Source organism: Myxocyprinus asiaticus, chromosome 37, assembly GCF_019703515.2.
Source record: "Myxocyprinus asiaticus isolate MX2 ecotype Aquarium Trade chromosome 37, UBuf_Myxa_2, whole genome shotgun sequence".
Lineage (NCBI taxonomy): Eukaryota > Metazoa > Chordata > Actinopteri > Cypriniformes > Catostomidae > Myxocyprinus > Myxocyprinus asiaticus.
In genome coordinates this window covers 6,221,715-6,247,422 of record NC_059380.1, presented here as the reverse complement: position 1 = coordinate 6,247,422, position 25,708 = coordinate 6,221,715, and the positions used below count along the sequence as shown (strand labels likewise).

The 25,708-nt window shown below is 36.7% G+C and overlaps 1 protein-coding gene across 1 annotated transcript in view; it reads left to right on the top strand.

Annotated features, from left to right (window-relative positions):
* Window positions 1-22,657: 22,657 nt before the first annotated feature.
* LOC127427565 (fibulin-2-like) overlaps window positions 22,658-25,708 on the top strand; it is a 100,297-nt gene continuing 97,246 nt past the window's right edge. The window contains exon 1 of the mRNA XM_051675203.1: window positions 22,658-22,746. The gene's annotated coding sequence lies outside the window, so the exon portion shown is untranslated. The remainder of the gene's footprint in view (window positions 22,747-25,708) is intronic.

The following is a 25,708-nucleotide window of genomic DNA, read 5'->3' as shown; positions in this document are numbered from 1 at the left end:
AACATTTCACCACAACAGATTGATTACCTCACCTAGATGCTGGATATATTATGGGTTTAAATGAGATCATTGCTCTTTGCTTTTAAAAGAGTCTTTTTCCCTCTGAATAAAACAGAAGTCAGCCTACACGGTTTTGCTAGTCTCCCAGCCATGATCTCTTCTGGTTTGAGTGGTTTGGGGCATTTGTAAGCTAGTCAGGTTCAGAGACCATTTAGATAGTAGAATGTCAATTTTGATGCATCAATTATTGACAGCATGTTTTCTTGATGTTTTTGAGGCATCGATGTTTTAACATTAGCTGACATTTTAAATTAGTCTAATTTGTGTGCTTTCCGATTCACTGTCAGTTGGACTTTTAATGTAGTCTGGAGTAATAGTTTTGGGAGACCACAAGGGGGTAATATAACATTTACTCTACTCACTGTCCCTTTTTTAAAACCTGTAATAGAAAAGTTACCCTGCCGCTCACACTTTACCGAAGTTGTGTTGAGAAATATGAACAAAGACTTGTGTATACGCAGCTTGAGAAGGCGGAGGACATTGCTCTTACTACAGACTCCACGAGCTACCAATAAATATTGATAAGCCTTTTCAGTAGATTTAAGGGTTCAGTGTAACGAGTAGCCCTGTTTATAACTGAAAAGTTGATAAATTGATAATCATTGGGGATATTTTTTTTTATTTTTTTCTGATTGTCAGATGTCAACAATATAGCATACAAGTGTTTAAATACTTTTAGGCTTCACCCAAAAGAAAAGTGTTTATTTTAATCAAATTAAAATTCTGACAATTTCATATTCATAAATGCAACTTTATGGTTTAATTGAGTGAAGGTTGTACATTGACAATTGAATAAATACTTTTGAAAGTCTATTTTTGAATCATGTACTTTTTTGTACTGTTTTATATATTACCTCCCCCTGGCACTTTTTTTTTTTTTTGTAGTTTCATACATTACATGTATTAAACAGCAAGAAATTTATACGTATAATGCTGATGTTTATTGAATAAAGTGTTCAAAACGTGTATCACTGCACAATGCATTTTCACATTCTACTTCTAAAAACAGTAGCCAGTAAAGTGTATTCTGCACAGTATTATGTAATCAGTAAGCTATTTACCATTCTGAACATTCCATTGAGTGCATTTGCATGCACAAACTTATCCAGATTGTTTAATAAGCCGACAACGTGTGGTCATGTAAATGCCTTTTAGTTGTTCCCTTTTCAGGGTTAGGTTACTCAAATGGTTTAAGTACAAAACCTAATTGCAAAGCCCCCCCACCTGGTCACACAGATTTCATGTTGCATGTACTGTAAATACTTTTACCAGCTTATCCAGTGTTCAAGTGTTGTGCATTACTGTTCATATTTTGATGTAAACTCATTTTCTTGTGTTGTCTGATTATTCATACAAACTGATTTTTGGTAGTTCTTATGAATGCATTGGTGTGCATGTGTGCATCTAAGGGCTGAAGTCAAGTATTTGTTTCATCTTCTGGAAAGTGTAAATGAATAAGCCTTTCACTCAAATTCTAAAAACTTGAACTGTGCTCATATTTTCATTTGACTGACACTTTTATCCAAAGCGACTTACAGTGCCCTGATTACAGGGACAATCCACCTGGAGTTAAGTGCCTTGCTCAAGGACACAATGGTGGTGGCTGTAGGGATTGAACCAACAACCTTCCACTTACCAGTTCAGTGCTTTAGTCCACTACACCACCACTCCATATACATACAATCTTACTGACTACTTTTGGAGCATCTGTATGAAGGACTATAAAGGATGTGGACTTATAATTTTAAGGAAGGGAAATACTTATGAATTAGCAATGACTGCATATCCTACACATGATTTGTTCATACTAACTCCATTTGTCCGCTCACAACAACAGTGTTATGTGGAGACTTTGTGCTCTTTGGCCCGAAGACAAAACATTAGTACCATAATAATGAACAAAGCTTTTATCCTCCTAGTGGCAGGACTGATAGCACAGGAAATAATCACATAACATTATATTTGAGAGTAAGCTCACAGAAGAGTGTACTGTATGCATACATAAATACTCGGATACTAAAGAGACAGTTCACACAATTTTCATTCTGTATCATTTACTCAACCTGTTGTTCTTTTGTATATCTTCTAGTGTGTTTCACAGAAGAAAGAAATTATTTTAGGGTAAACTATCCATTTAAGACTGTTCTGGAACCATTGTCATACATGGATATCATTCCAAAGAATTTGGGAACTTTGATTCTTGTCTTGGCACACAATGAAATTAGTCTAAAACTCAGATTGGAGCTTTCTGAAGCTCATCCAACTCCTTGATTTCATTTCCACTCTTTCCTCTGAAGCTCAAATTGAAATGAACAAAAAGCCTTAATTGTTTATTATCCATATCAACAGCTGTTCAAAAAGTGTTCTAGCACAAATTCTAAGTCCCAATGGACCATCACCATAAGAGGAAGGGGGAGTATGGAAGAGAGAGGCAGAGCAATAGCCTCAAGCTTTGTTCACTCTCTCTGCCACCCATATGGCTGGAGATCTACTTGTTCATTTCTTAGCAACATATCGTCCTTTCTGTGTTTTAGTGGATTATTAATAGAATGATTCTGAGCTTTACAGAAGGCATTGTATTTTTCAATTTAGCCACAAATATCTCAGTGTCTCTTTTAGCTTGCCTAGATGTTTCAGTATGTTGTTTTAAGGGTGATTGACGCAAAGCATTCTTGTATAATAAAACACCAAAAAGAGGTGGCTTTGAAAGTAATAGGATGGTAATATTAAAGGGATTGTTCACCCAAAATGAAAATTCTCTCATTTACTTATCCTCATGCCATCCCATGAGTATGACTGACTGACTTCTGCTGAACACATATAAAGATTTGTAGAAGGATTTCTTAGCTCTGTTGGTCCATGCAATGCAACTAAATGGTGACCAGAAATCAGAATGTCCAAAAATAACAAGGGCAGCATAAAAGCAATCCATACAACTCCAGTGTTTAAATCCATATCTTCTGAAGCTATATGTGTCAGAGCAAGACAAAGAGACCCAAGAGCAGAGGAACAGTTCAAAGGATTTATTAACAGTAAATGATAACTTTAACTGTGCTGGCGAAGACTGGAGATCCCGGGACCGGCTGCATCTGAGGGAAGGAGTTTTGGGGATGAGTGCACGCCGTAGCTGCAAAATGGGCAGATCCATGAAGAGTGTGTTCGTAAACAAGTGTGTGTGTTGTGGAAGTTAGGAGCAGATTCATAGGAATCCTCCGTAGAAGCGTAGTGAGATGCAGAGAACAACGCAGGGCAGATTGGAAGGCAATCACTTTCCCGATACGCGGGCAGAGACGAGGAAACCTCCACTGAAGCATAGTGAGGTGCAGAGAACAACACCCAGCAGATTGGAAGGCAATCACTTTTCCGACATGCGGACAGAGACGAAGAATCCTCTGTTGAAGATTCGTGAGCGCAGAGAACAAGCATACAGCAAGCTGGAAAGTAACCACACTCCCAACATGCGGGCAGAGACGGGCAACCAAACCGATACACGAGACAGGACCAACTGACGAGCAGTGTCTTTTACCGGACAGGAAGCAGAGAGGTAGCCAGACCGGGCACAATAGTCCATTAAAGAGGCGTCGCTGCTTCTCCTTATGTAAAATTTTAGTTCTCCTGACTTGCATGGGCTCAGTGTCTTCTGGTGACCTGGCCGAAGTAGTGGAACGGAGGGAATGGCCAGCCGCCCAAGGAGGTGGAGAGCAGCGTCACCAACGGCGACATCCTAGGGCCAGGCGTTGATCGACTCGAATAGCCAGATCCACCAAATCGTTGAAACGTGGGGGCAGATCCAAAGGATAGATTTCATCCTGGATGTCGTCGGAAAGCCCTTGCATAAACCGGTCCCACATGGCGTGGTCATTCCACTCACAAGAAGCAGCCAGGGTGCAACAGTCCGGATAAGACCCTCGCCGCCTCCCGTCCTTGAGCCGAGCGATCAAAAACTCAGCGGAGCTCTGTGGAGAAAGCTTGAAAAGATGTCCCACATGGCAGTCACCCATTCACCGGCCCTTCCAGTGAGGAGTGTGATCACACACGCTACCTTCATAGTCTCCGACGCAGCAGGGGGCTGTAACGTGAAGAACAGGGAACATTGTGAAAGGAATGCGCTACAGGATCCTGCCTCACCTGAATATGGGGTTGGAGGAGGGATACGAGCCTCTGAATGCCCAGAAATGTGAGGAACCGCTGGACCCAGTGAGGGTGCTTCCTGAGAGGGACCAGCATCGGGAGGTAGGCGGAGTTGTTGAACAACAGAGGTGAGCTCAGTGAGCTGTGACACCATCATCTCCAGAGCCCAGTTAGATGCAGAGATTTGATCCTGGTGATGTCCCAGTAAGGCTCCTTGCTGAAAGAGGTTGGAGCGAAGAGTAGATTATTAACTTTAACAGATATTAGCAAACTTGGTGAGCTAGACACAACTAAAAGCGTTATAAGTTACCTTGGCGTTGGCAAATTGACAATTGTGAGTTTCAACTAATAAAGCCATACCTCCAGCAAGGTTGAGCACTGTCGAGCATGGTTAGCTAATTAGCCAAGAATTCTGAGCTGTGAATGGTGTATAATCTTGCCATGCCGAAACGTGCTTATGTGGAAATGCTACTGTAACCATTCCGTAACATGCTCAGATCCATTCGGCCCAATAGTGGAAATGTGACCAGTGAAGTACGGTTCCCAAACGAATGGCTCTAGTGAGCCAGTTCTTTTTAGTGAATCAAAAACACATACATCAGACGGAGTGGTAATTTTTCTTACTGGCGTGCAAGTTCTAACTTTCATCTCCAAATGAATGAAATACTGCTACTTATGTACTGTTGTAGTTTGTGAGACTTCAATCAGGCATTCAGAATTGTGATTCAGAATTATGCGTTTTATAAACAAATTCTTTATTACAGCAAATTCATTAGGTAGAATCTTTCCACTGTAAAAATCACAGTCCCTGCATACACTACCGGTCAAAAGTTTTGAAACACTTACTTTCACATTTTAGAATAATAGTAAAGTCATTAAAACTATGGAATAACATAAATGGAACTATGGGAATTATGTTGTGACTAAACAAAACCCAAAATAAATCAAAACTGTGTTATATTTTAGCATCTTCAAAGTAGTCACCCTTTGCCTAGAATTTGCAGACATGTACTCTTGACATTTTCTCAACCAACTTCTTGAGGTATCACCCTGGGATGCTTTTTAAACAGTATTGAAGGAGTTCCCATCTATGTTGGGCACTTACTGGCTGCTTTTCTTTATTATTTGGTCCAAGTCATCAATTAAAAAAATTATATTTATATATATATATATATATATATATATATATATATATATATATATATATATATATATATATATATATATATATATTTTTTATTTTTATTATTACATTTTAGTTTTATAATGAACTAAATTAATATGGTGGCACAATTGTATTTTTGCCTACAAAACTAATTTCAAACATTTAAGCATACGCCTTCAGATCAAAAGATTTTTAAGATCATGAGAAACATTTCAGTCAAGTGTTACACCGGTAGTGTATGTGCTCCATGAAATTGAACCCCACATATTTTAAGACATTTATTAATTTAGCAGATGTTTTTATTCAAAGCGACTTACAAAATGAGAATGGATTCAACATAAGCAATTCATCTTAAGGAGACAGCAACATAAAAAGTGCTGCATTACAAAGTTTCAATTACATTAGGAAAGTAACAGCAAAGACAGAGATTAATTTTTTATAATATTTTTTTATTATTATTATGAGTGGGGGGTCAAGTGCTCATGAAAAAGTTGTGTCTATAGCCGTTTTTGATGACAGAGAGGAAGTCTGCTTCACAGATTGATTTGGGAAGGTCGTCCCATCATTGAGGTACAGTGAAGCCGAAAGTCTGGGAAAGTCATTTGGTGGCTCTTTGTGTTGGTACCACAAGACACGAATGGGTGATCAATCAAGCCCACAATGAGACCCCTAAATACGTACACTGATAGAATCACTGAATCATCCGTTCAGCTACAAAATAAAGTCAGGAAGATGCAGTCTTCTCTTTGTGCACTCTATATTGTTCTTAGAAGTTCAAACACAAGCAGTGGGGATTTAGCTCTCATTGATTAGTGATGACAGGTTATGCTGACAGTGTATGCCTGGGTCTCAGTCTTTTGTATCTACAGATTTTATGGAAAGCCACAGTGAAAATATTTTCCCAGGAAATCATTGCTTACAAAAATGAGAGTATAGGATCAAAAGGAAACTTTAGGATGATCTTAAGGGAAAATTACACTTAAGGTGCTTTATGCAACTGGGCACAGAGCTTTGGATTAGTCTTGATAGGCTTGTTGGTTGTGGATGGGACCAACTGAGTACAAATCCCAAGTTCTGCTTTGATACATAACACACCTGCTGAAAAAAATAACCTAAACAGCCTAAACTGGTTTACTGGTATTTGCTGGTCTCCCAACCTGATCAGGGAGATCTGTTAGCTGGGTTTAGAAGTGTGTGGGTGCACACAAAAAAGCAGCTTCAGCAACTGAAGTCCACAGAATGAGCAGAAAACAATCATCAGACATAATTTCCTCTCTGTTCTGGAACTCACAGGAAGCCGATTTCTAGGGTTGCAAAATTCGTACACTCCGTCTACATTGCTCACCTACAATGATACATGTATTCAAAACAAAACAAATTGCATACAGAAAACCCACAGGTACAACATGAATAATTCATGAAATCAGGAGTTGATTAAGTAGGGGCCACAACATTGTCAAGGAGCCATTCTGCACACACAAATGGAGGCATCAGTCAAAGCAGAAAGGTAATTTGCCTCAGGCCTTCATCCTAATGATCGTTCCACAGATTACTAGCCTTAATAACCACACTCCTTATTGTAATTAAAGGGATATCTCACCTAAAATTAAAAATTCCCCCTCCAAATTTTCACTCCATCCCTGCCAAGTGAATGTTAAGATATTCTACTCCTGTATGATTTCCCAGTGTAAACCAATCTTATCTCTTTTACAGTTATTTATTTATTTTAATACTATATAGGTGATTTATTTAAATAAATGATAAACAATGGCATTATTTAATTATACATGAACAAACATAACCATAATAACTCATAAATCTGTCAACAAAATGTTTAAATGACAAAAAAGGCTGCCAGCCAGAAAAAAAGAAGAAAGAAACAGGAATACAAATTTTCTTTGTTAATATTATTCGCCAGTTTAAGTCAGTGAACTTTCAGGAATTAAGTAGTTTTTCTGTTTGTTTTTTTCTGTCTGTTGTTCAGATTAAGAACAAGAGATTGTCAGATTCATTGAGTCTTCATAGGTGAAATGGTTCACTGTTCAGTTTGAATAATTCGGAAAGCTGACTTACGCTCTGAATTGTTTTGAGCGTTTTTCTCTCTGTACAATAGTAACAATACTTCAAAACACAGTGACCAAAAATAGCGCTGGATGAAGTGGAATTGAAACCAACCCTGCATCTTATCATTTGCCAGCGATGAATGATTAATCTGCATGTGCAACTTGTGAATGACTCTATACTGCAGGTAAACACGCTTTCCACCCAAAGGGGAATCAAAACAGTACATGAAAAATTTCCATGCATTAGTACCATGTCATGACAGGAGTGGTGGTGGCTAAGTGGGCTACAGCACATATCTGGTAATCAGAAGGTTGCTGGTTCAATCCCCACAGCCATCACCATTGTGTCCTTAAACAAGGCACTTAACTCTAGGTTGCTCCAGGGGGATTGTCCCTGTAATAAATGCACTGTAAGTCACTTTGGATAAAAGCATCTGCCAAATGCATAAATGTAAATTACGTTAATCTAAGTACCCTGATAGTCATATTGTATTCTTTAAAGTACCTTGGATTACCATGAAAATAGGGTAACACTTTACATTAACAATATATTTTCACAAAATTTGTTAATCTTTATTAATGTTAGTTAATAAAAAATACAATTGTTCATTTTTAGTTTGTAAGTTCATAGTACATCAACTAATATTAGAAAATACTACTTTTGATTTAGAAAATGTATTAGTATGTTGAAATTAACATTAAGTTTAAAGGAATAGTCCACCCAAAAATGAAAATTCTCTCATTATTCACTTACCCTGATGCCATCCCAGATGTGTATGACTGTCTGTCTTCAGCAAAACACAAATGAAGATTTTTAGAAGAAGATAGAGCTCTGTCAGGTCATTATAATGCAGGTATACGGGTGCCAGCACTCTGATGGTCCAAAAGTCACATTTAGGCAGCATAACAGTAATCCACAGTCGACTCCAGTCGATCAATGAATGTCTTTTGAAGCGAATCAATAGGTTAATGTAAGAAACAAGTCGATAATTAAAACGTTTTTAACTTTAAATCAGCGCTTCCTTCCAGGGCTCTGATGCTGTTTGAAATGGCCGAACTCTTTCGTGATGTCTGTTTTACTGTTAAGCACCGCTTCCGAATTCTCGCGTCAACTCACCTTACGTCACGCAACAGGTACGTGATACGTCAACTGCTGGCAGGAAGCACCTTTTAAAAGTTAATAACATTTTAATTATCTATTTTTTACACAAACATATCGATTTTCTTCAGAAGACATTCATTGATCGACTGGAGTCTCATGGATTACTTTTATGCTGCCTTAATGTAACTTTTGGACTGTCAAAGTGCTGGCACCCATTTACTTGCATTATAAGGACCTGACAGAGCTCTATCCTCTTCTAAAAATAACTATATGTGTTCTGCTGAAGAAAGACAGTCATACACATCTGGGATGGCATCAGGTAAGAGAATTTTCCTTTTTGGGTGAACTGTTCCTTTATCAAATGCTGTAAACAAATTGTTCATTGTTAGTTAACTACTGTTGCTAATGCTAACAAATGGAACCTTATTGTAAAGTGTTACCGAAAATTGAGCGTGGAATGTTGGACACTTCATGCACTCAGCGATCACGGCTTGCCATATGTAGCGGAAGTTACGTGGCTGCATTGCTGGTTTGACAAAGCATATGTAAACAATGGAAAATGTAACAACTAGCGAAACTTCAGTGAAGACAGCACCTAACAAATGTGAGTTATGTTTTACCTTCACAGAACCCCACATGCACATTTAATGCCACTGATCAGGTACAACATGAAAAGGAAATGTGAGCTCTCCTTTTAAGAGAAAAAATTCATAGGGGCAACCTTCAGTTCTCCCATCTTTAACCGTTTCGGTTTGTAATTGCGACTTACTGAAAGAATCTGCTTCATAGCTACACACAAGATATTAAACATAGATCACTCCAGTGATAAGGATCTTAAGTGCTGGGACAATTAGGTGAAATTAATGAGCTGTCATCTAAGCATATTAAGCAACGAACAGAAAGATTTGTAACACCCTTTCCAAATTAGATTGCATCAATAACTTAGGTCAATGTAGCTGCTTTTTGTCAAGGAGAATTAAACTAATTATTTCTGCTATTTAATTATTTCACATAATTTGTCTTCATAGAGGTAGCTGAGGTAAAATGCACTCAGATGCTAATATTTGATACTTTCCCATTATCATTAACAAAGGTGAAGAATACTGTTTTTCAGATAAGATGAGAAATGCTTGTTAGTTGAATATTTTTGCCAGAAACTGACTGGAGGCAACAGTGTTTCTATTTTTTGAGCACATTCCTGTCACTCAAGGTCAATGTTAACATTCTTGCGGAAACGTCAAGACCCTGGAACACATTTTGTGCACTCAAGTGTAGTCGCTGCTGTTATGGTAGAAGCTCAGTAGCTTTTAAAACATCTCTCCTGAAATTCGTGTCCCTAACCTTGTAATGGTATAATTATGCACAGATGAGCTGCTAGACTCTTTAGAGTCTTTACTTTCTTATACATGTCTTACAGTCTTATTGTTAGCGATTCATCAGCACACACTATGCCAGTAAAAAAAGTGTTTGTCTTTGTAATCTTTTAATCAAAATGTAATAACTTGCTCCGCCTTAGAAACATACTTTTTTTGCTGGCTGACACCACCTGATTCCTCTTATTTTTCAATCCCCATCCTGCAATATATTGCCCACTTTTCAAAATCCAATCAAGTCCTTTCCTATGTTTTACTCTGAAATAAGTCACATTGAAGTATATACATTCACATATAAAATTTGAGGATCACCATTTCATTGAACATGTAAGCATGCTTTTAAGTGGAAAGTGAATAGTCAAAATAACTGAGATTTTTGTCTCATGCTTATGCATTGCTGGCAGATGTGTAAGGCTTATTAGCTCTTTTGTTCAAATCATCATAATTGGCAAACAGGAGTGAGAAGATCAGAGGTCTGGCTGAAATATGCATAGCCCCATGACCATACGCCCAACCCTGCAACCCAGTGTAGACACAGCAGATGAGAATATACAACAGCAAGACGTCTTTCTCTCTTTGTTTCTCTTTCTCTCTCACTTTCATCACATTTTGTCAAATTGTACTGCCCACTGTGGTCTCCCCCACCACTGTGTTGACAGATACCTTGCTGGAACAAGAAAGTGGCCTCAAACATCTTCAAAAGTAGGTTAATAATTTACTGCTTATTAGGCATGTGCTGCTTAGGTGAGGCTATTCAGTTCTGCCATATTGTGCTCGTATCACTCAGCATACCTAATCAGAACACTTCACTCTTTGTCAGGTTGCTGGGAGGAACTGTCAGTAAGCGGTCCACTATTAACATCAGAAAGCACATGAAGATGAAGATAAAACTATGTACTGTAAGTTTGATTCAGGGGATCCAGTTTTTTACAAGTTAAAAGGTGAAGTGTGTATTTCTGTGCCACTAGTGTCACCAAACGGAATTAAATTTTTTGTCTGAGCAGCCCGACTGGGCCAAACATAAAAACAATGGCTTGACCAATGGCAGTTTTGAAGTGTGTTTAAAGGAATATTCCGAGTTCAATACAAGTTATGCTCAACCGAGAGCATTTGTGGCATGATGTTGATTACCACAAAAAATTATTTTGACATGTCCCTCCTTTTCTTTAAAAAAAAAAAAAAAAAATCTGGGTTTCAGTGAGGCACTCACAATGGAAGTCCATGGGGCCAAAAGTATAGTCACAAGATTTAAACAATATGCATGTTGACATTTAAATATGATAAAATCACTAACCTTTTCTGTGTAAAGTTCTATAAAATTATACAACTTTGTCGCCATGCCGATGTAACTCCTAAAACGACCATAAAAACCGTTGATTTAAACAACTTTACAGATGAAATAATAAATGATCTTTAACAAAAGAATATATGTTAAATCCCACCTAAGGGGCCGTTTACTCCAAAAGCATTTAGCGTCCACTTTCTTTGTCTTTGTAGATATGTTAGATTGACGTCTTTAACCGTTGCAGTGCATCTTGCGCATGAGCGCTGCGATTTTTAGATGCCTTGTTAATATAAAAGGAAATTCAACCTTTAAAACGTGTCTCAAGACACCCGTGTTCTGTTATATCTATTGCTGTGCCTGTTTTTTTTTTTTTTTTTTAATGCAAGACAGCGACTGGTCTGAACTCATGGAAGTAATCGTCAGTGCTTGGCACAAATCCAAAATTCGAATGTGCATTTTTATCTTAAATTCATTGAATATTAAAATTTTGAATGTTAAATTGACAGCCTTAGTTTTAAAATATGGTATTTTTCTTGAACATTCCCCCTGACTTCCAAGTGGTCGGAAAAACAGATAGTCCTGCACTAAACTCATGCCACTGGTTGAGCCACTGTTGTTGTGTCAGGGTGGACGGGTCACTCAAACAAGCAGAGCAATGTTTTGTGTGGCACCACAGTGTTACACTTTTTGGGGGAAGTCAGCCTATAAATTGCTTACTTGTTGTTGTCTCTCTGTAATAAACAGGGATATGAGAAACTATTTTAACAGACAAAATTACACTTTTAAGTTTGAAGTATAATTTAAACAGAGATACACATTATGCTGAAACATTTTATGCAATGGGACAACTTTAAAAACTTTCCACGTTTCCTAACGTGTGCTGTTCCACAGGATGCCACCAGAGCATACATGGAATATCTTCCACAGTTATAATCGGTGAAGCATGTGCATTTATGGAGTGAAAAAATGTAATGGGTTGTCTGAACAGTTCCTGTCAGTGTGTGCACTTCAATCACAGGATCTGTTTTTATGTTATTTTTACCCCTCCCCCTCTGCTGTACCAGTCGTTACCTGTCGTGGTGCTAAGAAACATTGCACTACAAAACACAGTGCTCAGTACAGATGGAGTGTGGCACTAATGACGATTCCAGAATGTTCTGCTACACCCATTTCCTCTCTTTCCTTTTGCTCTCACTTGCTTTTTCTCTCCTGGCTTTCTCAATTTTTTTCCCACAATTTACAAGCCCTCTAACACCACTGTACCACAAAGATAACTCGCTTATTGGTAGGCCACGCCAAAATATTCATCACTGCATTGGGTGGTCCCCTTTATTATGGGACCTTTGGGTGACACTATATTTTTCCTGAGGTTTTTGTGGAAAGGTAGGCAACAGAAAATGTAACATTTATCATAAATGTACAATATTTCATCTCCCTGCATTGAGAAAGTGGATTATACACAAAGAATCAATCAAGATCACCTATATTCATTGGTTGTCTCCCTTATAATGGAATTCAAAACACAGTATATCCCTAGAATGCATTAATATTTTAGATAAACATGAAGAATTGGCATGCTACAGTTTGTGTAACCTGGACTGGATTTCAGAATCAATCACCTGAGGGTGACTTTGAAATTTAGTGAAACAGAGTATATCAGAATTTTCATAGCTGAGACTGTGACCTTATTTTAACTTTTATTATTCTCTGCCATTTAATGATCTGTAGAATAATTGCATAAGTGGATTAATCCAGGCTCAGAAGTAAAACACTTTACATCAGCCTAATTAGCTGTCCCAGGTGCTGTTCTCAATGCTGAACAATTGAATTTTATGCACATAAAAGTGACTATGGCAAAAAAAAATTTACAATGATATTACTTGGTTCCTTACATACACAGTTCTGAGAAACGTGCACTGTGTGTGATGTTTTCCAAAACAGATGAGGTTTTTAAGGATAATGTCCTCTCTAACCTAAACCTTAAACTTAAACCTAACCCATAGTGTCATAAATAGCAAGCGAGATGAAAACACAATTACTGAAGCAACCATGTCATTTTATGGTGCCTCTACAGTATGACACTTTTGGCTCTTGTATCGTCTCGCATGTGTTTTCAAGGCTTTTTCAGTTGGGTTACCGTGCAACTTGATAGCTCTTGACGAAGCTTAAATGTAGTTGGCTATGAAATGCAAATGTTGTATTGTGTCATCTTACAAGTCATTGCACTATTGTAAAAGTGTTTAGATGTCATAAGATAGCATTGTTTGAGGAAAAGGGCAGGGTTTGAGGCACAGTGTCTATGAACGTATAAACTGCTGTTTTTCTCGTGACTTCTGTGGAAAGGGAATAAAATTATTTGTTGTTGTAGCACCTCTAGTGTTCATTTCACCAGGAAACTGCTGTGATGTGTACAACGAGGCATGCAAAAATCATTTTGCAAAAATGTAGGTATAGTAACATGATTATATGAGACCAGTTTAAACTAAATGGACTAAGCTAAATGGATTTGAGTCAGATATGCCAAAAAAATCTGATTTTTTGCTGCCTGTCTGAAAAAAAGTCATATATCTGGATCATGTTCTCTCTCTTTGTTTACTAGCAGTCTGTGTCTGATAACTTACTTCTTGAGATTACTCTGGGAATCCACAAATCTTACTTGCATGCTCTTGAGCACGCCTGTATAACACAGTCACAAACACGTTTTTGATGGATGTACAAGTCAGATAACTCTGTCTCACCGGGTTAAAGTTACTTGTAGGACAAGCCTACTTAAAAGGGACAGTTCACAAAAAAAAAAAAAAAAAAAAAACAAAAACAATTCTGTCACCCTTGTATCATTCCAACCCCTTATGACTTTCTTTTTAATTGAAAATATGGCCTGCAATATTCATTAAAAAAAAAATCTCCTTTTGTGTTGCGCATAAGAAAGGAAGTCATTCAGGTTTGGAACGACATGGGGGTGAGTAAAATAAATACATTTTTAATTAATTTTAAAAAATAAATTTTTGGGTGAACTATCAACATGATTACACAGGAAACTGACATGATTTTTCCCCATCAGGCATGTTTGCATCCATTCAATGCTGAACACATTTCTGTCTAGCGCTACTGATTGGCTAAGCAACCTCCGAGACATGGGTTCTGGTCCCTTGGAACTCAGGAGGTAATTGCATTCACACAATCAATGATGTGCATGTTCGGAGGTTGCATTTTTGCAGTAAAATTCCATTTTTACTCCACTGATAATTAGGTTAAGGGTTGGGGTTTGGGTTTGGGTAAGGGTGTATGGTTATTAAAATATGCATTCCTGTTGACTGTATTACATCATTTACAAATAAAAATCCAACTCACTTTTGGTGCCACTCTGTGGACATTTCACCTAGAAACTGGAGCTCAAATGTGCCCATATGTTCAACAACACTTAAAGCTTCGGCCACTGGGGGCAGTGAATCAAATTCCGGTATGCGCGGACCGATTTCAGCTGGCAAACTTTTGACCTACTGTTGCCAAATTTAAAAAGTGATCAGTCTGGAACTATTCCTTTAAAGTCAATGTGAAATGCCATTCACAATTCATTGTACTCCCGTAATTGTATTTTTGAGTGAAACCAGATATTTAATAAGAAAAAAAAAATATAGGGAAGGATTTTATCTATCGGGAATTGATTGAACCGGAAATTGGGATTTTTAGCAAAGTAGAGCCAGGTGTTTGGAGGGGAGGGGCTCGAAAACTGGTAAATTTACTGATAAATTGAATTAACAAAAATACCATAAAAATGCATTAAGAAAATATATAGGACCAAATGCATTGGGCAACAGCAAAACAAACTTGCAAACTTGATCCATCTAACCTCAACTTTCGTCCAATTTCCAACCTGCCTTTCATCTCTAAACTCTTGGGAAAAATTGTGGCTTCACAGTTACAATCACATCTAGCAGCCAATAATCTATATGACCCTTTTCAATCTGGCTTTCGTCCATTTCACATCATTGAAACAGCTCTCCTGATGGTTATTAACGATCTTCTTCTCTCTTTTGACTCTGGGTCCTTCAGTGTTCTTTTTCTTCTTGATTTGAGCTCTGCTTTTGACACTATATGTCACGACACTCTCATCTCTCAGATATTGGTATCACTGGCACAGCTCTGTCCTGGTTTTCCTCCTACCTCACTGATAGACAATATTTTATCTCCATGAAGACATACATATCCCCTACTGCTCCTCTCACTCAGGGTGTTCCCCAGGGTTCTGTTCTGGGTCCTCTTCTGTTCATAATTTATGTGCTGCCGCTTGGTCAGATCATCCATCGGCATGGTCTCAGTTACCACTGCTATGCTGACGGCACACAGATTTATACATCCACTTGTTTTCATCCAGTTCACTCAGTCAGCTCACTTACAGCCTGTATTAATGATGTAAAATTTTGGTTAAACAGCAATTTTCTCAAATGTAATGTTAATAAAACAGAGATCTTGATTTTAGGACCACAGACACTCACAAGAAATATTGATATTACTATTGATATTGATGGAAATCACACCAAACCCTCCAAAACCATTAAGAATCTGGGCATCACTTGTGATCCATCTCTCACTTTTGAAGCTCATATCAGATCCATCACCAAAAATGAATTTTTCCATCTTCAACATTGCTCGGCTCCGACCCATGCTTAGTTCAAAGGATGCTGAATCACTAGTTCATGCATTCATAACAGCACATCTTGACTACTGCAACTGCCTTTTCATCGGCCTACCCAGTAAAAGCATTGCCAGATTGCAATATATCAAAAACTCTGCAGCTAGGGACCTCACAAACACCAAGCGGTCTGCACATTTAGTCTTCACTGGTTGCCATGTCTCATGTTGTATTCAGTTCAAAATACTCCTTTTAACTTTCAAAGCTCTTCATGGTCTGGCACCTCTCTACTTACGTGATCTGATACATCCATACACACCAGCACGTTCTCTTCATTTTTCTGACTCCAGACTGCTCTCTATCCCCAGATTTCACCTCTCGACGTTCGGTGACAGATCCTTCAGTGTAACTGCAAAAATTTTTTATTTACTCTCTATTAATCTCCGTAACATTTCCTCCATCTCCATCTTTAAATCTCAGCTTAAAATGTATTATATGTATATATGTTTATATATACATGCAATTAATTGCATGTATACTGACTGTAAAGCGACCTTGAGCTTTTGGAAAGGTGCTGTATAAATAAAACGTATTATTAACGTATTACTGTTTGTAAATGTCATTGCACTAAATGTCTCAAACAAACAGACAATTCCAACCGAAACACATAGCCTTTGTAACTGCTCATTACAAAAACCTTTGTATATCGACACATTTGTTTAAAGAATTAATCCTGTGATATACACATTTAAGGAAGGACCTTTTCTTGCTCCAGTTGAGCAAATCAAAACAGAGCATCTAAATGCATTTGAAAGCATGCTAATCTCATCTCCCTGCTCCGTGCACTGCTGGAGATGTGTAGACCTGGAAAGAGAAGTATCATTACAAGGATCAGAGAAAAGCTCATTTATTTTTACAGCAGACAGCCTGCTCTGCTTTCCTAAAGCCAGGTCATTAGAGGGGCCTCATTGGAGCCCTAGGTCAGGACCATTTAGCACATTCAAAACAAAAAGAAAAGAGAAAAATTCCACCCCTGAAATTCCTACCAAGTGACAAATTTACGACACCCTACAGATAAAAGACATGGCTTTGGTTGCTTTGACCAGTGGAAAGGTTTGAACTATTATATTTCGTCTTTCAATATATTGTTTTTGTAAATTTTGCTGGCTGCAACCTGGTCTCATAGAATGAACATTACTCTACATACATTTTTGCAAACTGACTTTCTACGTTTGGCTGCAGTTTCCTGGTGAAATGAACACTAGAGGCGCTACAACATCTGTTCGTTTTATTCAATGTCACACAAATCATGGGTACAATTGCTGATTATGACTTTATAAAAATGTGTTTTACTCTGTTACTCACCCCCCGCTATGTTATGATATCAAAACACTTTTACTTTAACGCATGATTTCAAAAAAGAAACATTTTAACTCTTGTATTGCAGACCCACCTACATATACACACTTATTTCTGTGTCATTAGCTTGCTTGGTAGCTCACCTACCTAGCTTTGGGCTTGACAGCCATAGTTCAAGTCCAGCCAAAGATGCACAAAAGTGTAAGTGGCATAGATGCGACACAAAATGACGTGGATTCTTCAGTTAATGTTTTTTTTTTTTTTTTTAATTTGCATTTTAAAACAGTATTGGGTAGGGTTAAGTGTTGGTTAAGGTAAGGATGTCTGTTTTGTAAAACTCTCATTTATTTTTTTGGACTCTATTGGTTAGGTTTAGGGTAACGCTTTAGTTTAGGGAGGTAGGTTACATTTTACTTATTTAAACCTCCATCTAATATTCACATTAAAAACCTTGTCTGAATACAACCTCATTTAGCTCGGCTTTTGCGCCCCCCTCTGGACATTTCACTTGAAAACTGCAGCCAAACATGTAATGAAGCACGTAATTTCAGTTTTGCAAAAACGTTGCAATGCTCATGTAAATTTCATGAGATCAGGCTTTTTTTTTTTTTTTTTTTTTTTTTACTTTAAACTCATAATGTTCTCTTTGGAATATCAAGTTAATGCTTACCAATCTTTTTCACAGCGACCCTTTTATTTCAGAAAATAATTCCTGCTTTATGTTTAATAAATAAAGATGTTTTGGATGCCTTGGTAAAAGTAAACCATTTCAAGGAAGTCTAATGTATTTATTATACTGCATTGAGTGCTGGCTTGTAAACACTAGAGTTTGGTGGATAGTCATGTTCTCTGCTTGCTTAGAACACTGTTTCTTTATCCTGCAACAAATTTGGGGACTTAGGTCATGGCAAAATTGAGAAATAAATGTGAACTTTTATGGATTACTTTAGTGCGTTTGTCTTTAGAAACAGACATGCACATGATCCACAGTTGGTTTTTTTTTAGTCTTTTTTTTTTTTTACATATCTGTATGCATGTATTATTGCAGAGGTTTTCAGACATTTTTTTGCCAAGGACCCCCAGAAATTATGATCCCCTTGCAAAGGACCCCTTTGTGAGAAGAATAGTAAATGTGATATTATAAATTAAATAAGTGGCTTTTATATTGTCACTGAACTAAAGTCAAAATAAATGATCAAAATATTATCTTGAACATATTTACTTTTGTTAAAGTTTTGTAAGATAGACCAAAAGAGAAATATTTTCAAATTTATTTGTATAGCACTTTTCACAATATATATTTATCCAAAGCTGCTATAAAGAGAATAGTGAAATACAACCCTTATTTCTTACAAATAATAAATATTTTTTTCATAATATATCAATTTAAATAGAGATTTTTAAAAGTTAATACAGTTGCCTGTCAATAGAACTATTGCTCTCAGTAGAATAAAATAATTCTGAATAGTCTTATTATTTTTTTCATACTTTTCCCCTGAAGTATTTGTGGACCCCTTAGCACTGCCTTGAGGGCCCCTGGGGGTCCCTGGATCCCAGTTTTAAAACCTTTGTATTAGTGCAACGTATAGTGCTATATTTCACATGTATATTTCCATACTAAATGCAAATGAGTCGAATTCTCACTTTCTTGAGCCTAAACCAGTGGCTAGTGTTGTGGAGGCTAACAAGCATAAGACATTCAACAACTTGGGTGACAATGTTGGCACAAGGTCCTTGTTTAAACAAGGATGAACTCTGCTCTGAGAAGGAACATGTAAGGTCCTTTTATAATAGCATAGCGGACATTAGACAAGTTTGTTATGGTATCGATTGCAAGCCCCAAATTTGACTTTGCTTTGAAGGGGAGAATCTGAGAGCAAGAGTAACAATTTAACAAGATAAACAAAACAAACTCCAAAGAAATCTCCAGAGTTTGATCTGTTTGGTGTTAGGAATTTCACACGAGAGTTTGGAAAACCCAGAGTCTAACAGCTGTGTCTGAGGTTGAATGTCTATTTTATCTGAGATGAGAAGGGCTGCAGCCTGTCTTTAATGTATTAAAGTTTGATGCTATGTTATGCATGGGGGGAGGGAGGGCTAAAAGGCTCCACTGATTAAATTTTCTCCCAAAACACTAACAAAAACTACCACGGAACTTTCCTAAACACCTGTTTGTCACTATACACTGCAAAATTTTCCTGATCCTTGAATTCATTGCGTGTGGTGTCTAAAGGTTGATTTTGAGGCAATTTGATCTAATTTTTAATATTTTTGAAAATGTTGCAAATTTATGTTGCTAATGAAAATCCCTGAAATTGAGACAAAAAAACGAATTTATAATTTTCAGTTTTGTTTAAGGTCATTAAATCAAACATTGTTCAATAACTGTCCAATAAGTGAAAGGATAGTATTTGGGGTAAAAAGCCCCCTGTTGCAGGAGCTAAAGGCCACTATTAAACACATTGTTTTTCTTAAGTGGGTTGAATATATTTGTTATGAAAAATGTTCAAAGTGGGCACACATTGACTCATCCAATCAAAATAAAGATTAGTTTGTTTCTAGACTACTTAAGATGTAATAAGATGCCAAATGTGCATGAAATTAACAGGAAATTGTAGATTTTTTTTAAGCTTCATCTTAATTTGTTACTCAAACAAGTATCTTGGTGTCTCAAAATAATTTGCATTAGTTGACAAATTGTGCCCTATAACTATTGCCCCAGTATCTACATGATACTTACCCCAAGTGTGGGGTAAAATGCTCCCTCACCACATTTTTTTAAAAAACTGAATTTGAATCGAAACACCTTCTGTTATTATTTCTATTCCCAAATTATGTTGCTCATTCAATATTCAATAATTTTATTTATTTTTTATTTGACCTTGAAACATTTCCTTAAGGGGTGCCTTTAGCCCTATATATATGCTGTATGCTTATATACACCGATCAGCCACAACATTAAAACCACCTGCCTAATATTGTATAGGTCCCCCTTGTGCCGCCAAAACAGCGCCAACCCGCATCTCAGAAAAGCATTCCACAGAACTGCCCCTCACTGGATGTTTTTTTTTATTATTTATTTTTTTAGCACCATTCTGAGTAAACTCTAGAGACTGTTGTGTGTGAAAATCCCAGGAGATCAGCAGTTACAGAAATACTCAAACCAGCCCATCTGCCACCAACAATCATGCCACAGTCCAAATCACTGAGATCAAATTTTTTCCCCATTCTGATGGTTGAAGTGAACTTTAACTGAAGCTCCTGATCCGTATCGGCATGATTTTATGCACTGCACTGCTGTTACATGATTGGCTGATTAGATAATCGCATGGATGATTGTTGGTGCCAGACGGGCTGATTTGAGTATTTCTGTAACTGCTGATCTCCTGGGATTTTCACTAGGGGTGTAACGGTTTTCGGTAAAAAAAAAAAAACGAACCATACGGTTCGGTAAGCATTTGCTCCGCGGTTCATCTCTATATTAAAATACTCAAGTCGCGTTATGACATCCATTCTCGTATTCATTTTAATAGCAAGTTTATTTCTTTTATAGTGATGTACAGATTCTGAATGTTGAATATGTGTTGAGTTGAGTTTGAAATGCAATTTATGTTGATGCACATAGTGTAATAATGCAGGTGTTAAGTTAAAATGTTGATTTAGTAATTAGAGAATTTTTTATTTATTTATTTTTTTTTTTGGGTTAAGGACTCTAACAAAAATTAACCATGGTTTTACTATAGTAATTTTGTAGTAACCATAACTGTAATAACAAGGACTGTTGTCACCATGGTTTCCTTAGCAGAAATCTTGGTTTTGATAGAATTAACCATGGTTTTATGTAGTAATACTGTAGTAGCCATATAGTAACCATGTTTTTACTATAGTAATATTGTAGTAGCCTGAAGTATGACTGAAGTAACAATGACTGCTGTCACCATTGTTTTCTTTGCAGAAATCATAGTTTTGATACAGTTAACCATTGTTTTACAACAGTAATACTGTAGTTTCCATATAGTAACCTTGATTTTACTATAGTATAGTAACCATGACAGTAACCATGTTAATTTTGTGGTTACTATGATTTTTTTACAAATACAATGCTTAAACTATGGTTACTGTAGTAAAACCATGGTGATTTGTAGTGAGGTCAAATCTCTTCAAGTGTCTGTTACCAAATATAATATTTTTACTTTGCATTTGGCAGTAATATTTTTTTTTTCCCCTGAACATAACAAATACCGAACCGTATTGAAACGGTGACCCTAAAACCGTGATACAAACCGAACCGTGAGAAATGTGAACTATTACACCCCTAATTATCACACACAACAGTCTCTAGAATTTACTCCGAATGGTGCCAAAAACAAAACACATCCAGTGAGCGGCAGTTCTGTGGACGGAAACGCCTCTTTGATGAGAGAGGTCAACAGAGAATGGCCAGACTGGTTTGAACTGACAAAGTCTACTGTAACTCAGATAACTGCTCTGTACAATTGTGGTGAGAAGAATATAATCTCAGAATGCTATTCTGAGATGCGGGTTGGCGCTGTTTTGGCGGCACGAGGGGACCTACACAATATTAGGCAGGTGGTTTTAATGTTGTGGCTGATCGGTGTGTGTGTGTGTATCTGTCTATCTATCTATCTGTCTGTCTGTCTGTCTGTCTATCTATCTATCTATCTATCTATCGAGAAATATTTAACAAATTTAAATTAATAAAACCGAAATAGTCTACTGTATATCTAAGTTTTATTCATTTAATTGTGTTAAAGATTACTCAGTTAAATTTTAATGGAATTTTGTCAGCAAATTAAATTGCATAACTCTTTAAAATTGGCTAAATACTTTTTGAGTGGAAGATTGCTGGGTCTGTTCCTTTTTATATGCTGTAAAATAAAATGGAATCGTACAATGATTCGTTTTAATTGGTTTATTTAGAAGGTAGATTCACTCATTAATTTACTTTGCATTTTGGGAGATCACTAGGAAACATTAAGATGAAGACATGGATTTTGGAATTAATATAAGCAATATTGAGTAATATTATTGACTACATCTGCTTATGTTTGCATGTACAGTTAGAGCTGCATTTAATTATATATTGCATGATGAATATGCAGCCTCAAGCTAGGGCATATTGTCTTGGGGAGGGGAAAACATTTACATGTTTCCATTGATCATGGTATAAATATTGGAGGGGTTGTACTTGGCTGTAAATGCATGTAGCCTATACATGAACTTGTAAAGTGTCACAAGATATAGTTGCTATATCTGGTATATGGTTAATACATGCCTTTCTAATTGGTAATGGTATTCTCATAATAATAAAACTGATTATTGATGGTGTGATGCTTTCAAGGGCGAATACAGCAGGAATTTTGCGTCTCATATTCAGATTGAATGGATGGATTCCAGAGGCTGAACGCACTGTAGGTATAGAGGTCTCCAAATTTGTCCCTCCCCTTTACAATTCTCAAGGCAGTTTAAGTTGCACTGTGTATTCTTGGTAATGCAAGTTAGTTCGCTGGAACTTCTAACCTATGCACGGACGAAAGAAAAAGACTACAGCGAGGTAAAGCATGAGTTTTTTTTTTATTTATTTATTTTTTTTTTTCTTCTTCTTTTTTAATTTTTTTACGTTTCTCATTTTGTAACGTCAGCAAAACAATGCTCCTCACGTGCACTAATTTTGAAGCTCTGAAAAATGACCAAAAGCAAGTTTTATGTTGCTGGGGAAGACTGTGAAAGTTACAAGACCGACAACAATCGCCTGCAGATTGTTTAGGTATTTATTTATTTATTTACCAGAGTGTGCAAAGGGGCAGTTAAATTCAAACGGAGCGCGAGCTTGAGATCTCTTTCATATCGATTCGTTGTTGTCTCTGACAGTTCATGGGAAAATGTACAATGTTAACCACAGTTTCCGCAAAAATACTATAGTTACCACTGTTACCATAGTAAAACCAGAATTAATGAACAAGAGATCCCTTTCAAACTGTGTTTGAAGTTTTCAGATTTTTTCTGTCATTTTTTTATTTATTTATTTATTTATTTTTTTACGTTTGTTAATACAAAGTGAACCGTTATATTTTAGAAACAATAACTAGTAATTCAATTCTGACATAAATTATGGTTACCATGGTAATTGTTTTTTTTTTTTTTTTTTTTTTTTACTAATTGTATTAAGAAGGCTAATTTGCCTAATATCAGAACCATTTAATTTACTTGAATGGATGAACTGCATATCAATATAAACTGAATCATATAAAACGAAAATGGATACATTCTCGTTGTATTTCCATAAACTGATTAAGGAATAGTCCGGGTTGATCTCAGAGCTCAAGCCTAGTCAGTGCTCGAGCCCCCTACACCAGAGCTATTCAACTTCATCCACAAGTGGGCCAGATTGCAAAAAATATTTGAGGCATGTGGGCAAAGCCAGAATATTTTATAAATGATACAATTCTATCTACAGATATCGTGTTATAGTAAGCCTATAATATTTGTTCACTATATAAATACAACATATGTTTATTGCTTTTTGTGTCTCAATATTTTCAAATAGTAAGAAATTAAAATAATTCAGGTAACTTGAGACAATAAATAAATAAATAAATAATAAAAATAAATTACTGACTAAAATGCGATTTCAAAATTGGTCCATAACAGAGAGAGTAAATCTGATGCTAAAACTTTTACTGAACAATAACAGCAAAGTTTGTTATAGATGCAATGATTTAAACTTTTGCTATTTGAGATGGAATTTCTTGACCAAACTAATGAATAAAACTTTTCAGTTACTCCAAACTCACGCTTGTCAGTCATCCAGAATTGCAGTAATCTTCTCATTCCGTAAAAATGACGGACAATGATTATTTGTAGCGCAACCTCTAAAAGTGTCTAAAAAAGCGGCGCTTCTGCATGACACTGTAAAAACTTTGAGGTGTGGTGTGATGTCCGTCAAGCGCAAGTTTACACAGAAAAACAATTGAAAAAAAATAAAATAAACGGGTTTGGTAATTAACAGCCCCTAAGACAACTTACAACCTCATGGGGGCCATAGAAAATTTCAAACGGGCCTGATTTGGCCCATGGGCCACCAGTTGAATAGGCCTGCTCTACAATATGGTCAGCATGCCAAATACTTTAACATGTTTTACCTAACGTGCAGGGGCGGTTCTGGACCATTTTGACTGGGGGGGCCGGGGTGGTGCCAGGTGTGCTTGTAGGGGGGCAACTGTATTATACCTTAAATGTCCCCTTTACACATCATTTGGTGTTTTATTATTTGCAGACATGCAATTTTTTTAAGACAACCAAATATTCACCAAATTTTAGCAAAAATGTTACAATTTTAATTTTAAAATATATAAACAAACAGACTCATGACAAATGTTTCAATTATTCAATACACCCTAACATTCTGGTTTTGCCCACAAACTTTAAGCCATGTTGCCATGCTGTTCTTTAAAATGACTAATGCAGTAAAAGTCTTGGGTAAAATTAATGATTGACTACATCAAGGTTTTAGGTTAGAATTTAATCAGCATGTACAGGTCTACGGGGTACCATTTCCTTTAAGATTCTTTTAAGAATTTTTAACCACATTTTTAAATTCACTAGTTCATTTTAAATGGTCCAGTGTAACAAGTTAATTTTTAAATGCATGTATTTCAATTACCATGAGTTAAAAAAAGTTGCATGCATCATAATTATAAGTGACCAATAAGAAGGCTTTAATGGTTTTTTTTTTTTTGTTGTTGTTTGTTTGTTTTTTTTTTTTATCATTATTATGTCTGTCAGTGGCTGTGTCCGAAACCAGGAAAATGCTGCCTTCGGAGGCCATGTACGGAGGCAGGATGAAAATTCAGTGCTTTTCAAATTGTTCGGAGACCAGTTTCCTTAAGAGTTCAGTTCATTCAAAACAGCTTTCAGTAGTTAAGCCATTAACTGATTAGTGTATGGTAAGAGCCTTTCTCACTGAAGGTAAGGCATTTATTTGGACTTTAGTGGGATGGTTTATAAAGGGTTCCAAATTATTTTGTTTTTTAAGTGTATTCATAATAAATTTGCCATTGCAGGTGTGGTGTGGCCCTGTATAACGCTAGCTGCTGTTTCTTTATACCTGTTTCTTTACATCTGTTCCTGTGTGCTGTTTCATCAGAGTCGCTTCATTGTTTGCTTTGCCAAACTTGTTGCACTACATTTGTCTTGTTTCTGCATTTTACAGTGCAAATCATTAAATTAAAGACAGTGGAAAAAATACCTCATTATAAATAACATAGCCTTTGTGTATACTGTATGTTGTTCCAGAAATGAAAACCAGACAGATATGAGTGATACAGAAACAAGAGTGATCTCTAACAGTTTGGGCTCAGGTGCATTCAATAAGTCAGAAAATCAGATCCAGATCGGGTTTCATGATAACGTGGGAAATTGCGCTATAAGAGCAACTTAACTTACATTTACATTTACACCAGCATGTATAATCCACATGAAGTAGAACTGAAACTGGAGCTGGCAGGTCCAAAAAT